Source organism: Puma concolor, chromosome B2 (genome assembly GCF_028749965.1).
Source record: "Puma concolor isolate L17-30 chromosome B2, mPumCon1.1.hap2, whole genome shotgun sequence".
In the NCBI taxonomy this organism is placed as follows: domain Eukaryota; kingdom Metazoa; phylum Chordata; class Mammalia; order Carnivora; family Felidae; genus Puma; species Puma concolor.
In genome coordinates, this window is record NC_141671.1 from 134,457,950 (window position 1) to 134,471,106 (window position 13,157).

At 37.4% G+C, this 13,157-nt stretch overlaps 1 long non-coding RNA gene across 12 annotated transcripts in view; it reads right to left on the reverse strand.

Moving 5' to 3' along the window:
• Nucleotides 1–13,157, reverse strand: part of LOC147581273 (uncharacterized) — a 276,532-nt gene that overhangs the window by 66,505 nt on the left and 196,870 nt on the right. Inside the window, exons 6-8 of one of the 12 annotated variants that reach the window (XR_015251614.1) lie at nucleotides 12,919–13,064; nucleotides 12,046–12,190; nucleotides 11,284–11,436 (exon numbers count right to left, since the gene is read on the reverse strand). The exons of the other annotated variants lie outside the window; for them this stretch is intronic. This is a non-coding gene — a long non-coding RNA (uncharacterized LOC147581273). Of the gene's footprint in view, nucleotides 1–11,283; nucleotides 11,437–12,045; nucleotides 12,191–12,918; nucleotides 13,065–13,157 lie in introns of those variants that run through there. 12 annotated transcript variants of the gene reach the window in all.

The window sequence follows — 13,157 nt, forward strand, 5'->3', positions numbered from 1 at the left end:
TATTTACAGGATTTTTAATTGATTTATGAGGATGGATTTATTTACTGAATTTGAAAATAATACTGATTAAATCAATTACATTTTATGTCATCCAAAGTTTTATCTTTTTTTCTCTCAAGATGGAATCTGATGAATGCATTTTTCTCTCCTCAACCAGTGTTCACGTACACATATCTCCGAGGAGCATCTAATTCTCTGTGAATGTTATCAGGGGACTAAGGCAGACAAGAATTTGATATGTTTGATTTTCCAGCAATAAACAAATCATAGTGAAGAAAGCAGCAATTAGCATTGTGAATTTGTTAACACCACAATTAATATAAAAGAATTTTCATGACAACCAGCCTAAAGAAAGACTTGCTGTTTTTATAGTAGTATTCATTAAAGAAAAAAAAAAGCCAAAACAAATAAAATAATTTTAAGAGATGTATAGTTAAGGGATGCAGGATTTTTCTGAATGCTTTTAATTTTGCTCGTTTGGCTGAATGTAGAAAATTTTCACTTGTTCATCCATTAATTTATTCAGCAAGCATATGCTGAGCACTGCTCTCTGGGACACTGCAATAGTTAGAAGTTCCAGAGTCTACCACAAGGGGAAGAAGGACATGTACTCATGTAACTACAGACAATTACTTCAGGTAATATTGTAAGCAAAAGCTTCCCTTAAAACTTTCCCCTCTGCTTGAAAACACTTCTTTTCAAACACCATGGAAGTGAAAGGGTGTATGAGATCTTAAAGTTTCTGTTTTGCTCTTCAAGTTAAGTCTCACACATTTTAAATATTTTCCTAACCTGGTGCAAGCATCCTGTCCTTAAGAATTCATATTACACAAGACTAGTGAACATTTATTGGCTGACAAACACTGGGATAAGAGCTGTCCCTTCCCTGGAAAATCTCACAGACTAATGGATGCCTCCTGTTTGCATTGCACTTTACAATTTACCAAGGGATTTATTTTTTAACCTATTTGGTCTCCACAACATCCTGTGAGTTTGGCAGGCAGTCAGTTCTATTTTTTTAGAGATAAACTAGAGCTCTAAGACTTTGTGTTTGTACTGCTGGTGAATGGTGGAATCAAGACATGTACATGAATCATCTAATTCCTGATTCAATGTTCTTTCAAACTCAACACCCGGTACATATATGGTGTGTATATGTGTATGTGTCATATGTGTATCTATCTATCTATCTATCTATCTATCATCTATCTATTATCTATCTATCTATCTATCTATCTATCATCTATCTCATAGGAAATGGGGTTAATGTAAATACCTCCCTTTCAAGTTCTCTGTCCCACATAATTTGTGGTTATGGAATGGTGAGTTCAGGAAAATATTTTCTTAAGTGAGGTCTCTCACTATATTCAGTTACAACTCTATAGTCAGGCATCTTGTGCAAGGAGTAGCATTAGCTTTATAGTTATATAGGGTCACTGAATGTCAGATACGTTTGTTAACCACACTGTGTGTATTAAATCTATTAAACATCAGGACAACCCTAGGAAATAATTTCTCTTTTTATCCCCATTTTGTATATGTATGTGCAAACTCCCTTTATATATCAAACACAGAGAAGTCAACGAACTTGCCCATGGTGATACAACCAAAAAGTAATCTCAGGCAATGTGTCTCCAGAGCTAACCCTATCATATGTGATGGCGTTTAAGAAGGAAATAATCTCATTAGCCAGGTTCAATGTCTGACATAGACTTCAGTGGTTACATTTTAAAGCAAATATTAGAATATACTGTATATTACATATAAGGTGCATTTCAAACCCCTGCCTGATAACATTTTAGCATGGATTGTTTAAATGTATTAGCTGGTTGCTAGTTACATAGCTTAGCTATTAGAATTGGGTCACAGGACAGAAACATTTTAAGGTGGATGAATGTAGAGTTATCAAAAACATGAAGAAACTTCTAGAAGACTAAGACAATACAGGGGCTATTGTAGAGGAGCACTTGGAAGCCAAGGGGGTGCTGTGAAGACACTGAATGCTTAGTCTGTGGCAGAAGAGGGTATAATGAGCCCAAGAGGAAAAACCAATGTTAATGGACGTCTCATAAGGAGTTCTCAGTCCAGAAAGGAAGGCAGATATGTCATATACAATTATACTATCTTGAAGTATATGTTCAAATGGAGATGTGTGCATGATTCAAAGAAGTTTTGGAGGAATGCTAATTTACCAGGATGGAAAGAAAGGTCACGAAAAAGGACATTTCTGAGGAGACAGCTCCTAAAGAATGGATGGATCAGGCAGAAAAGGAGGTATAGTAGGTAATTAGTGCAATGTTTCGATTTCTAAACCATTCCAAAGTATTTTGAAAGTACAAAATGCTTGAGGCATTTTAAAAAATTTTTTACCATTTATTTGTTTTTGAGATAGAGACAGCATGAGTGGGGGAGGGGCAGAGAGAGGGAGACACAGAATCCAAACGAGGCTCCAGGCTCAGAGCTGTCAGCAAAGAGCCCGACGTGGAGCTCAAACTCATGAACTGCAAGATCATGACCTGAGCCAAAGTTGGACGCTTAACTGATTGAGCCACCCAGGAGCTCCAGGGCATTTTAAATGAGGAATTAAACATTTTATTTTACTATTAAAGATAGTATATTTAAAGAAATTGTTTAAATAATTGATAATAGATACTTTTCTGCCACAAGTTTGAATAAATAACAAGCCACTGATGTGGCACTAAGTGTGTAAGAAATTGGGGAGAAGCTTTCACTGCAGCAAGTAATGAGGAGGGTAGAATTCAATACATTTCTATTATGTAGTAGTTTTTTGTTTGTTTGTTTGTTTATTTCTCCTTGGTGTTTTATGCCCACTTACAGATGAGAAAACAGAAGTGTAGAGAAGTATTTGCTACCATTAAGTGATAAATCAAAAATCTGAATCCAGACATGTCTGCCAATTCCAAAGTTCATGCTCTTTGTAAGATATCATTTGCTCCATTCACCCAGACCTTTTCACTCTAACCTCCTCAGGAAATACAGATATGAAGGTTCTATCAAAGACCTAAATGAACCACTGCAGCAATGTTCAGCAAACCCATGCTCAGGATTGGCCTCTGAGAGGAAGGAATCAGGGGATTGCCAAATCTCTCTTCTTCCTCTTTCATGTTCTTAGTCTTGGCAAGATTTGAAGCCAGATGTTCCTTTTGTTGCTATCTATCTATCAGCTCTGGATATCTGATAGAGGTTGTAGGATGAGGGAGAACAAAGGAAAGAGGACTGTGTGGAATTTGGCTATGTGTAAGGCTTTAAGGTAAAAGGGGAAAGATCATGGGATTTCCACTTTGCCCAATGGAGTTCTCCAGAGCAGGAGAGCGGAGGAGGCTTCAAAGCAAAAGTTCCAGGTAGGAAAAAGTCTGAATTTACTTGTATTAGCACTTAAGTGTGATTGTAGGTGGCTGGATAAAGCACAAATCTCATAGAGGTGAGGGTTCTTTAATGTACCTCATCAGAGAGAAGAATGGTTGTGGCAGCAAAAATGCATGCAGCTGGTTTTCCCACTTCTTCCTAGCATCATGAAGGGAAAGAGAACATTCAGCTCTTTGGAAAGGAGACCTACCCAAGTGGAACATCAGAAGGGAGCAGAAAGGATGTGCATTGGAACCAGGGTTGACTGAAGATCCAAGGAAGTGGTAAATGTCAAGGGAGTTAATGAGAAGGATGCCAATCACCAGGTCAAGTCTGTTTTTACTACCTCTTCTCAGGCTCTTACTCACTCTCTTATCTAGCATTCACTTCTCTCTCCTCTTACCAGGACCATGATTCTGCTCTCTGAAATCTATAACAGCTTTTTTTTTTACTTACAGACTGACCCATGCTTACCCAGCAGCATTCAGTATGCTCTACAATGTGGCACAACTTCTCTTTCCAACCCGGTCTTCTACTCTTACTATGGGAAATCTCATTAAATTGGTGTATGCACCATTGGTGTATGCCTCAAAAGTATTTATACTTTTGTGCTTTCCCATCTCTGTATCTTTGCTCTCTGTGTTGCCTCTACCCAAATGCTCCTCTCCCTTTTCCCCACTCTTCCGGCTGAACCTTAAACACAGTATGAAGTGCACAAAAGTTGTCCCATAGGGCCTGATCAAGGTTACATCTTTATGTCTCATTTCCTTTATAATTTGTAAACTCTTGAAGGTCAATAAAATATCCATATATCCCATTATTCCAAGGCATAATTCTTTGTACATAATAGGCACTCAATATATAACTGATAAATTAAGATTTTAAAAAGATATTATGATTCTATTAACTAAGGAGATCTGGAAGGATCATTTGCTAGCATCTAGTCTAACACCTTCCTTCTAGAGATGAGGAAACTAAATCCCAAGGAAGTTAATGATCTTGATCTGCATAATAACTACTTGAGCCACAGCCAGCACTAAGAATAATAGTTAACATCATTTGACTACCTACCCTACACCAACCCCAGCTATAAAACTTTACTTATTTCAACCTTTTTAACCTTTAACTATCCTATGAGGTACTCAATAGCTCATTTAATAGGAAAATAGAGTCATGCAGAAAGACAGAGTGATTCCAGTCTTGACTGATTCCAGAGTACACGTGCTTAACCATAACTCCTTTCAGCTGGAACCTTCTGTCAATCTAGTCCTCATTCTACTCTGCCATTCTATTTCCATTTGTTAGCGCAGCAGGGTATGCAACTATTGGCTGACCCTGGCCCTTGCTGTAAAATGAAAGACTTGTAAAAAACACACAACATGTAGGCATTCACTGACATTAGTAATAAAGCTAATAAAATTAAGCTAGTTCAATCCAACAACAATGTGATGCTAGTTGAGAAATGAAGTGTAGACCCTACTTAGCAAATTTAGTATTTTGGTCTCTACAATTTAGTTTTCCTTACAGCAAGTAACAAAGAGACCCAATAAATAGAAGTAGCATTGGCTATTCTAAATCCACCATCTCTGCAATTTTTTACTGTTATCTACTTGAAAGGAAAAAAATATATACCATGGAGGTTTTGGGGTTTATGTTCCAGTTGGTAATGACGATGATGATGGTGGGAACAATTTCTCAGTTCCATTTTTTTTTTCTATGTATGAGTAAGCTTATTTTCTAAAGCTTCAGAAACCAAAGCCTGTCTCAGGCAAGCCTATTTTAAATTGCTTTATGCTTAGTTTTCCTTGCTAATTAAATTCCAGTTTATAATTTATTACAGCGTTCCCTTTTCTCATTCACTGTATTTCTGTGTGAGCTATTTCTAGATGAGAAGTTTGAAATTTTCTCAAGGAAATATAAACCTTGCCTTTTTGTTAATTATAAGAGTGGCTGTGACCACAGGATAATTCTGGAAAAGCAGTGCTTTGATTTTCTCTGAAGTTTTACATTCGTAGTTAAAATCTACAAATCTTGGAGGTTACCCTACCCAGACTCCATTTCTAGACCCCACCCTTGTCACAACATCTTCTTTAGATGGCAGCCTCTGCTTCCCCAGAGCAGCCCAAGAGACCATCCAGAAACACAAACTTATTCCTCTTTCTCTACTGCAGACAGCCCTTCTGTCTCATTATCCACTCTCCTTATCATGGCAACTTCTTCATGACTTGGATGCTTTGTTTTCTCCAGCCTCCTCTCTCACACCTCAGGTCCTAGCAATCAACTCACCAACATGTTGCAATTTTTGCAATAGAAAATCTAGAGAACAAATCTAATACTTCTTCCTCATGACCATTTCTCAGGTATTTAAGTAACAACTTTGTGTCACCAAAGTTTTCTGTTTTCAGGATTCATTTCTCTGATCCTGGCCATTCTTCAATAATTATGCTCTAATGTATACATGTCTTGGTGAAATCTGTTAAAACAGTTCAGTATTTTGATATGGTTTATGTTCTTCAGAGAACAATAAGCTTTTGCTTTTCTCATTCCATACACTAAACTTTCATTTATGGAAAACAAAATTTCGCAAACCTTTTCATTATCCACATCTACTCAATTTGTACTAGCCAACTAAAACTTTACACTGATTTTCATCATATTAAAATTCCCAAAATCTGTTATTTGCATTTATTGTTTTAAACATAGATACGATAATTTATATTAATATCTGTTGCATTGCATCTCATTAATTTTTAACTTTTAATTTCACCCTATTGAAAATGTTTATCGTTCAGAATCCTATGTTTGCATCATTCAAACCTGGATAAATTCGGGGTGTCTCGGTAACTCAGTCTGTTAAGCTTCCGACTCTTGATTTTGGCTCAGGTCATGATCTCCCAGTTTGTGGGTTTGAGCCCTGCATCGGCTCCACGCTGACAATGAGGAGCCTGTTTGGAATTCTCCCTCTTTCCCTTTCTCTCTGCTTCTCCTCTTCTCTCCCTCCGCCCCTCCTCTCTGTGTCTCTCAAAATAAATAGATGAACTTAGAAAAATAAAATTGGATAAACTGGCTATCTTTGTCTTCATTCAAGTTATAGAGTAAAATGTTGAAAATCACAGGGCCGAATACTTAGCTTGTGGGTAGCTGTTATATTACTATGATTAAAGTCATATTTTACCATCTCTTTCGTGAAGTTTAGAGATTTGACAGACACACTCTTCTCAAGAATATCAAATCACATTATATAGTCTTGGTGAAACCATGTTAGCTCTTTGTGATCCCAAAGCACGCTTATAATCATAATCCTTTTGGAAAGTCCATTAAACATTGAAATCATATATATGACCCTGGAACAGATCTCTTTCCTTTCAGAAAACTTAAAAGAGAAAAATGACAGAAAAAAAAAAATTCTGAGGAACCTCCTCTACATTCCATAAGTTTTTGAAGATAATATATAATGGCTCTACAGTCATATTAGCAACTATTTATTATGAAAGGAATATGATCTAATCCTCTCTTCACTGTGTTGCTATTTGGTGTTTTTCTTAACCATGGTGACTTTACTCTTTCTAATGTGAAAATTCTTTCTCTTGATACAGAAGATGAAAGTAAAACAGGAGTTCAATTTTTAAAGTCTGAATGGTTCTGATGTAATTTCATCCGTATTTGCCCAAATCCCATTAAATGAGAGTTGAAGACTGCTCAGAATTATTAAGAAACATTAACTTTTTAAATTCAGCCTCCTCCAGCGGAGTTTCCAAAGGCCATACTCTGTCCTCTATCAGCCCCTAATTTCCCCAGACTCATTAAGGAAGGTCCTATGGGCTTTGCACATGTGCTTCTGAATGCATAGATGGATGAATCCTTTGATTTTGGGTGGTCAGTGATGCTCCTTTGTCAGAACCACTCCTGCTTTCATGTCCTTCTGTCTCCTATGTTGTTCCTGTCCGTAGTGTCACAGTCCCAGCTTGTCATCCTAAAGCCTTCTACTACCCTGCCATGGGCTGTCGGTGCACTTCCCAGGTTACCATGGTTTCTATGGTTTCTCCTGGTCCTGCTCCTGACTACTCTGATGTCACTGCTGATTCCTTGCCTTGTCTCCTTGACACAAACAAGTCATCCTGCTGAAGTGAAGAAATGCCTTTTTCTCACAGCAAGCTGTGTGGGAGTATGTTATTACTTCCTCTACTTCCTGGGGTTCTCACACAAATCCTGGTAAATGAAGGTGATGATAATCTGAGTAGTACACACCCAGGCATATTCCAATCTCTCCCTCCCTTTTGACAGAGGCTCATTATATTTCAGCACACTCCTGGATCTAAATTCCTACTACACTGGGTTCAGAATAATCCAAAATACACTCCCTACCTCAAGGTCAGCTTACTACCAGCATTAATTCTACCTGCAATTTTAACTCCTTGCCATGTAACTTAACATACTGGCAGGTAGCAAGGATTATGGCATAGACATTTTTATGAGGCCATTATAGTGCCTACTGCAGCCACTATCCTGTTGGCTATGCCTTTGCTCTAACAAACAGAATGCTGCCTGATCCCAGTGCAGCCACTTGAATGTACTACCACAGGGCACTTGAACTTTCTTAGGCATGACCAAGGCACCAAGTTCTCTGAAACATTCTACTTCAAGGAACACATTTCTGAGTGGTTCTCTCCATGGCACCCAACTTGGAATGTTATTGTATCTCTCTTTCATCCTCTTAGAAATAATAGGTTTTATAGATTCTCTCTCCAATCTCTGACCCTTTCTTATAATCCTTCACCTGGACTGAGAGGTGTAAAACCATTTCTATAGCATTTTCTTTATAATTCCTGTAAAAGGAAATACATCTTAGAACTATTTTAGTATTTGAAACTCACTTCACTGGCATCATAACTGAAATGTAATTTTTAACATCTTGTTACATGGTACATTTAATTGTTTGCTATTATAAATGATTCTGCAGGCAAATGTTCTTAAACACGCATCATTTCACAGATGTTCAAGATGTTAGATAAGTCCAAGAAGTGAAGCCAATGACCAAAGGTCCCCATTTTGACTTCTGATGGATATTGCTAAATTGATGTTTATACTCCTACGTACAGATATGAACTAATTTACACCCCCAGAAGCAAATAACTGAGGGAGACTGTTTTTCCACACTACTACTAACAAGACATAATGTCTACTTGGTGATGCTAAAACATATTTTATTGCATTTCCCTTCGTGATTAGAAATGGGCATGCTATGATCAAGAACTATTTGCAATTATAGGTGTTTCCTATGTTTTTCTTTTTTTTATGTTTTAGAATGTAGAATATTCTGGTAATTTTTAACTGACTTTTGAGAATTCAAGTAGCATGAAGCCTAAGTGTGGTTGGAATTAATCTTGAGAATCTCCCCAAGGGAAAGAATCAGGAAAAAAGAATGTGAGGCAACAAGTGTCAATAACCAGAGTCCCAGATTCTTGGAATCCTCTGATCTTTCTGAATCTTACTTTGACCACTTCAGCTTGAAAGTAATAATCATGAAGATTTTCTTATGACTCTAGGATTATCTCTTTCTCTCAGTGGAGGATACAGAAGTGGAGGTTCCATTGCAAAGAATGTGGAGGAAGTTTCCCTTTGATTGGGACTCAGATGGATAAGGGCAGGGTTAATATTACAAGATCCTGAATTAAGAAGGAATATTCTTTTTAAAAAATTTTTTAAATATTTTATTTATTTTTGACAGAGAGAGAGAGAGAGAGAGAGAGAGACAGAGCATGAGCGGGGGAGGGGCAGAGAGAGAGGGAGACACAGAATCCTAAGCAGGCTCCAGGCTCTGAGCTGTCAGCACAGAGCCCGACGCGGGACTCGAACTCACAGACCGCGAGATCATGACCTGAGCCAAAGTCGGATGCTCAACTGACTGAGCCACCCAGGGGCCCCAGGAAGGAATATTCTTAAGAACACTGGCATATAAACAATCCTTAAAATGTGCAGAAATTCCTAACTCCAATTTATTATATTCAAATGGATAGGAAACAGATGGCCAAACTATTTAGGCCTATTTTCAATGAAAAAACGTTAGGAATCTATAAGTATCAAAATAATATTGATGCCTACTCACAAAACCTTAAATTTTGTGTTCTTTCTTAAGTTGGATAGAATGACTATAATGTTTTATGTGTTATTTCAGATGAACATTGACATTCAGTGCCCTTTAGTGTGGGATCTTTCCCAATTCAAGTTCTATATTGAGCATATAATTTATGTCCAATGACACGCTCTCTTGAACTGCTGAAGGAAAAAGGCTCCTTCCCTGTGGAAAATATAGGGCCAGGAAATGAGAATTCAGATGTCAGGTATCTTGATCTATTTAGAGAATCCTCGATTCTGATAATCCAAATAAATGAAGTTTTGTGACATTATTTAATGGTGATTAAAGTTGGGCCAAAAAATGTCCCAAGGACAGAATAATTTACCATGTTTGAATAAAATTTTTGTTTGTGTTCAAGGCTGTAGCCCAAACAGCATAATAATTTTTCTCAGATGATCTTTCCTACCCCTTTTATTAGATTATGACCGCAACCAAAATAGTACACGTAGTCCTCATTTTGCACCGTAGTGCAAGACTATAGAAATGACCATGTAAGATGATACCCTACAGAGTAATCTTAATAACTGATGGGAAAAATTACAATTATTCTATGACCTTTAAAATGTTTGTCAAAACTTTAAAACCTCCCTTATCATAGTTTACAAATGTATAGGAAAAGGTAAAAAAAAAAGAGTGAAAATAATATTTACTTAGTGCATTTTAATTTAAAATATTACAACCATTGAGAATTAAAATTATTTATCTGTACATTCATCAAGAGCAGTCTGAATGATGCCTGGCTTCTCGTTGTCATTGCATAACTTAAGCTACAAAAGGAGCATCTTTCCTGCTTTGGGGAACTGTCATAGTGCTTTCTACATTTTGATCATCTTCAAAACATTTTAGCCTTCGTGCTGTCAATGTTGTGAAACAACTCTGAGAGCTCTTTCAATGTGAAGAAGGTACTTTCTCTAGGACAGCTTCACCTTTTTGTCAAATCACTTTCCTTGTTTGTGTTGATAAGTTCAACTTCACGAAGTTCACCTTGAGTAAGTCTCTCTGGCTACGTATCTACGGGCTGTCAAATGGGCCAATGCCAACATTCCCACAGTTGGCCATTGTTTCTACAGCTGAATTTATGTTCATTCAACTTGCTGTCACTTATCCCTTCATTGCACTCTCGTCTCTGTTGGCCAGTTCACTCTGTTAATTGATTAGCTATATTGTAAAATTTCACATAGGTCGGTCACCCGGAGACAAGGAAGCAACACCACTACACGCTTTACTGTCTGTATGTGATCTAATAACAGATGTGCAGTGACCCATCACCAACATATTTTAAAAGTGACATGATTTGTCCCTGATCATAATGGGCATCTGTTATGGACATAAAAGTTGTGGGCTGAAGAGCTAGTAGGAAGTTTGCACCGTATGTGCCTATTTGGTTACTATGTCATAGTGACTTAAATTCGAACCGTGTTGCTGGAGGACGGGTGTTAATCAACCATGGTAACTGAAATTCATGCATGTGGGAACTGTCCAAAGATCGACTTGCTATCAATAGAAATGATGTATTTACTTCTTTATTCATAAGGCCTGTCTTTTGAAAATAATTAAATGACCCTGTTTTCTAAGTGTACTTTAAGAAAATGGGAGAAGAAAGTGGACAAAATAGTAGGATCTCATGAAAGATTATTCTGATGAAAGCTCTGCATTTTACTTCATCAAACAGCTTACATAATATCTACCAGGCCAGGAATTTTGCTAAAAGCTTTACAAACATCATCCCTTTTAATTGTCTTAATAACAACGAGGTAGTCACTATTATTTTTCCCCTCTTAAAGATGAAAAAATAGAAACAAAGAAGTAACTTGCCTGAGGTTTACAGCCTGTAAATGGCAAAGCAAGATTCAAACCCAAGCAGTCCGGCTTTAGAGGCTGTGCTTTCAACCACTGCATAATGCTGCCTGTGTCATTGATCTGTGTTGCTAATTCTGCAAAGTAACACATTATCAGGTCATTGCTCTTCCTGATAGAGTTGGGTCTATCTCATTCATTGTCATGGTAGATGACTGTAGATATAAAATTCAGCACACAAAACTGACATTATTTATGACAGAGATTACTAGGGCTCCACAGAGCTTAGGGGAGAGGTTGTGCTTTTCTCTTAAGAGAGCCATGAATGAAAAGGGAGTGGTTTGGAGGAAAAGGGATATAGCTGGTGACATCTCAGGGTCAGAGTTAACTAGTTCAGAGGGTCAGAAGGGTGAAGTTCTGAGCATGAAACTCTACAGGAAAGTAGAAAAAGAAAAAACACCAGGGATCATGGAATGAATAAATCATTTACCCTATTTCTACTCAGATTACCAGGGTCTTTTTAAGGATACATTCAAGCCAACTTCACTGAAATTTAAATGGCATCAATTTTACTTTGCCTTGCATACAACTGTCTACCCTTCTGGCCACTAAACCTGAACATTTAGTGAACCTGACAAACCTATTAATAACTATATTCAGCAGACACAACTGTTAGAGCACAGCAAGTTCAAAAGTATTATTCCATTTCTTTTATTAAATATCTGGAGATACCAGTAATCAGATACCTTTATCTACTTCATTGGGATTGTGGTTAAAGATGTAAACGGTTGTTGATTTTTAAATCTTTTTGTGTTTCATGGCCACTTCTTGAGTGTCTGCTTGGTGCCTAGCAACTGCCAAGCATCCAATTTTCAGTGCTAATCCTTTTCTCTGTGGCAAATAAAAAGAAAAAAAAAAATCAAAGGTTATGCATGTTGCTACTAGAAGTAACTTATTTCATAAAACAATATGAATGACCTAGAATAAGTCATTCATGAATAGAAGATCACAAAGAAGAGGACAATACAGGGTCTATTTCTCATGGAGTCTTCCGACCAATTTCCAAGTCCGGTTCCATGAGTTGTGAGAATTTCTTTATTATTTGTACAACCAATCTTAGTTCCTGAGTGATTTCATTTAAAAGGAGGAAGAAAGAAAAGGGTCAATCCTGACGAAAAACTAGGAAAAATATGTGCAGGTGGTGGGTGGTATGGTAAAAAGCATATGAACTGAAGACAAGAGACAAATTTGTGTCCCCAACAAGTAATTACTCGAAGTAGGCATCAGTTTTCATTAAGAAGAGAAAATTGAGCTATTTGATCTCTAAACTCTCCTTAAGTTCAGCATTTGAATAATACTACAAAAGCACTCTAATTATTGCAAGGTCATAATAAACTGTAACATTCATTAGCTCATGACGCTCAATGCTGAAATGCCTCCCCTGGCTTTCCATTTCTCTTTGCCACTCCTTTCTTTAAACATCCTGTGTTCCACATACAAGGCTGTCACCTTCTTGTCCGATGGGTCTCAGCTCCAGTGTCACCTCCTCCTTCTCAGAGAGGCTCTCCCTACCCAGCTGACCTAGGGGAGCTTTTCCCAAGTTGATCGCTATCACCTACCCTGTTTTAATTTTCTCTTTAGCAACTTGCGATGATTTTATTCATTTACTTGCTCTTCATCTACTTCCTTCCATACAAGTGCATAAGCTATGTGAAGGCAGGGATCTTATCCATCTTATTCCTCTGTGTATCCTCTGCAACAGTGCCTAGTAGGGAATAAATAATTATTTTGAGAATAAATGCATGATCATATGCCACCAATACCAAAGCACAATGACAATGGCAATGCTTGGTGTGTA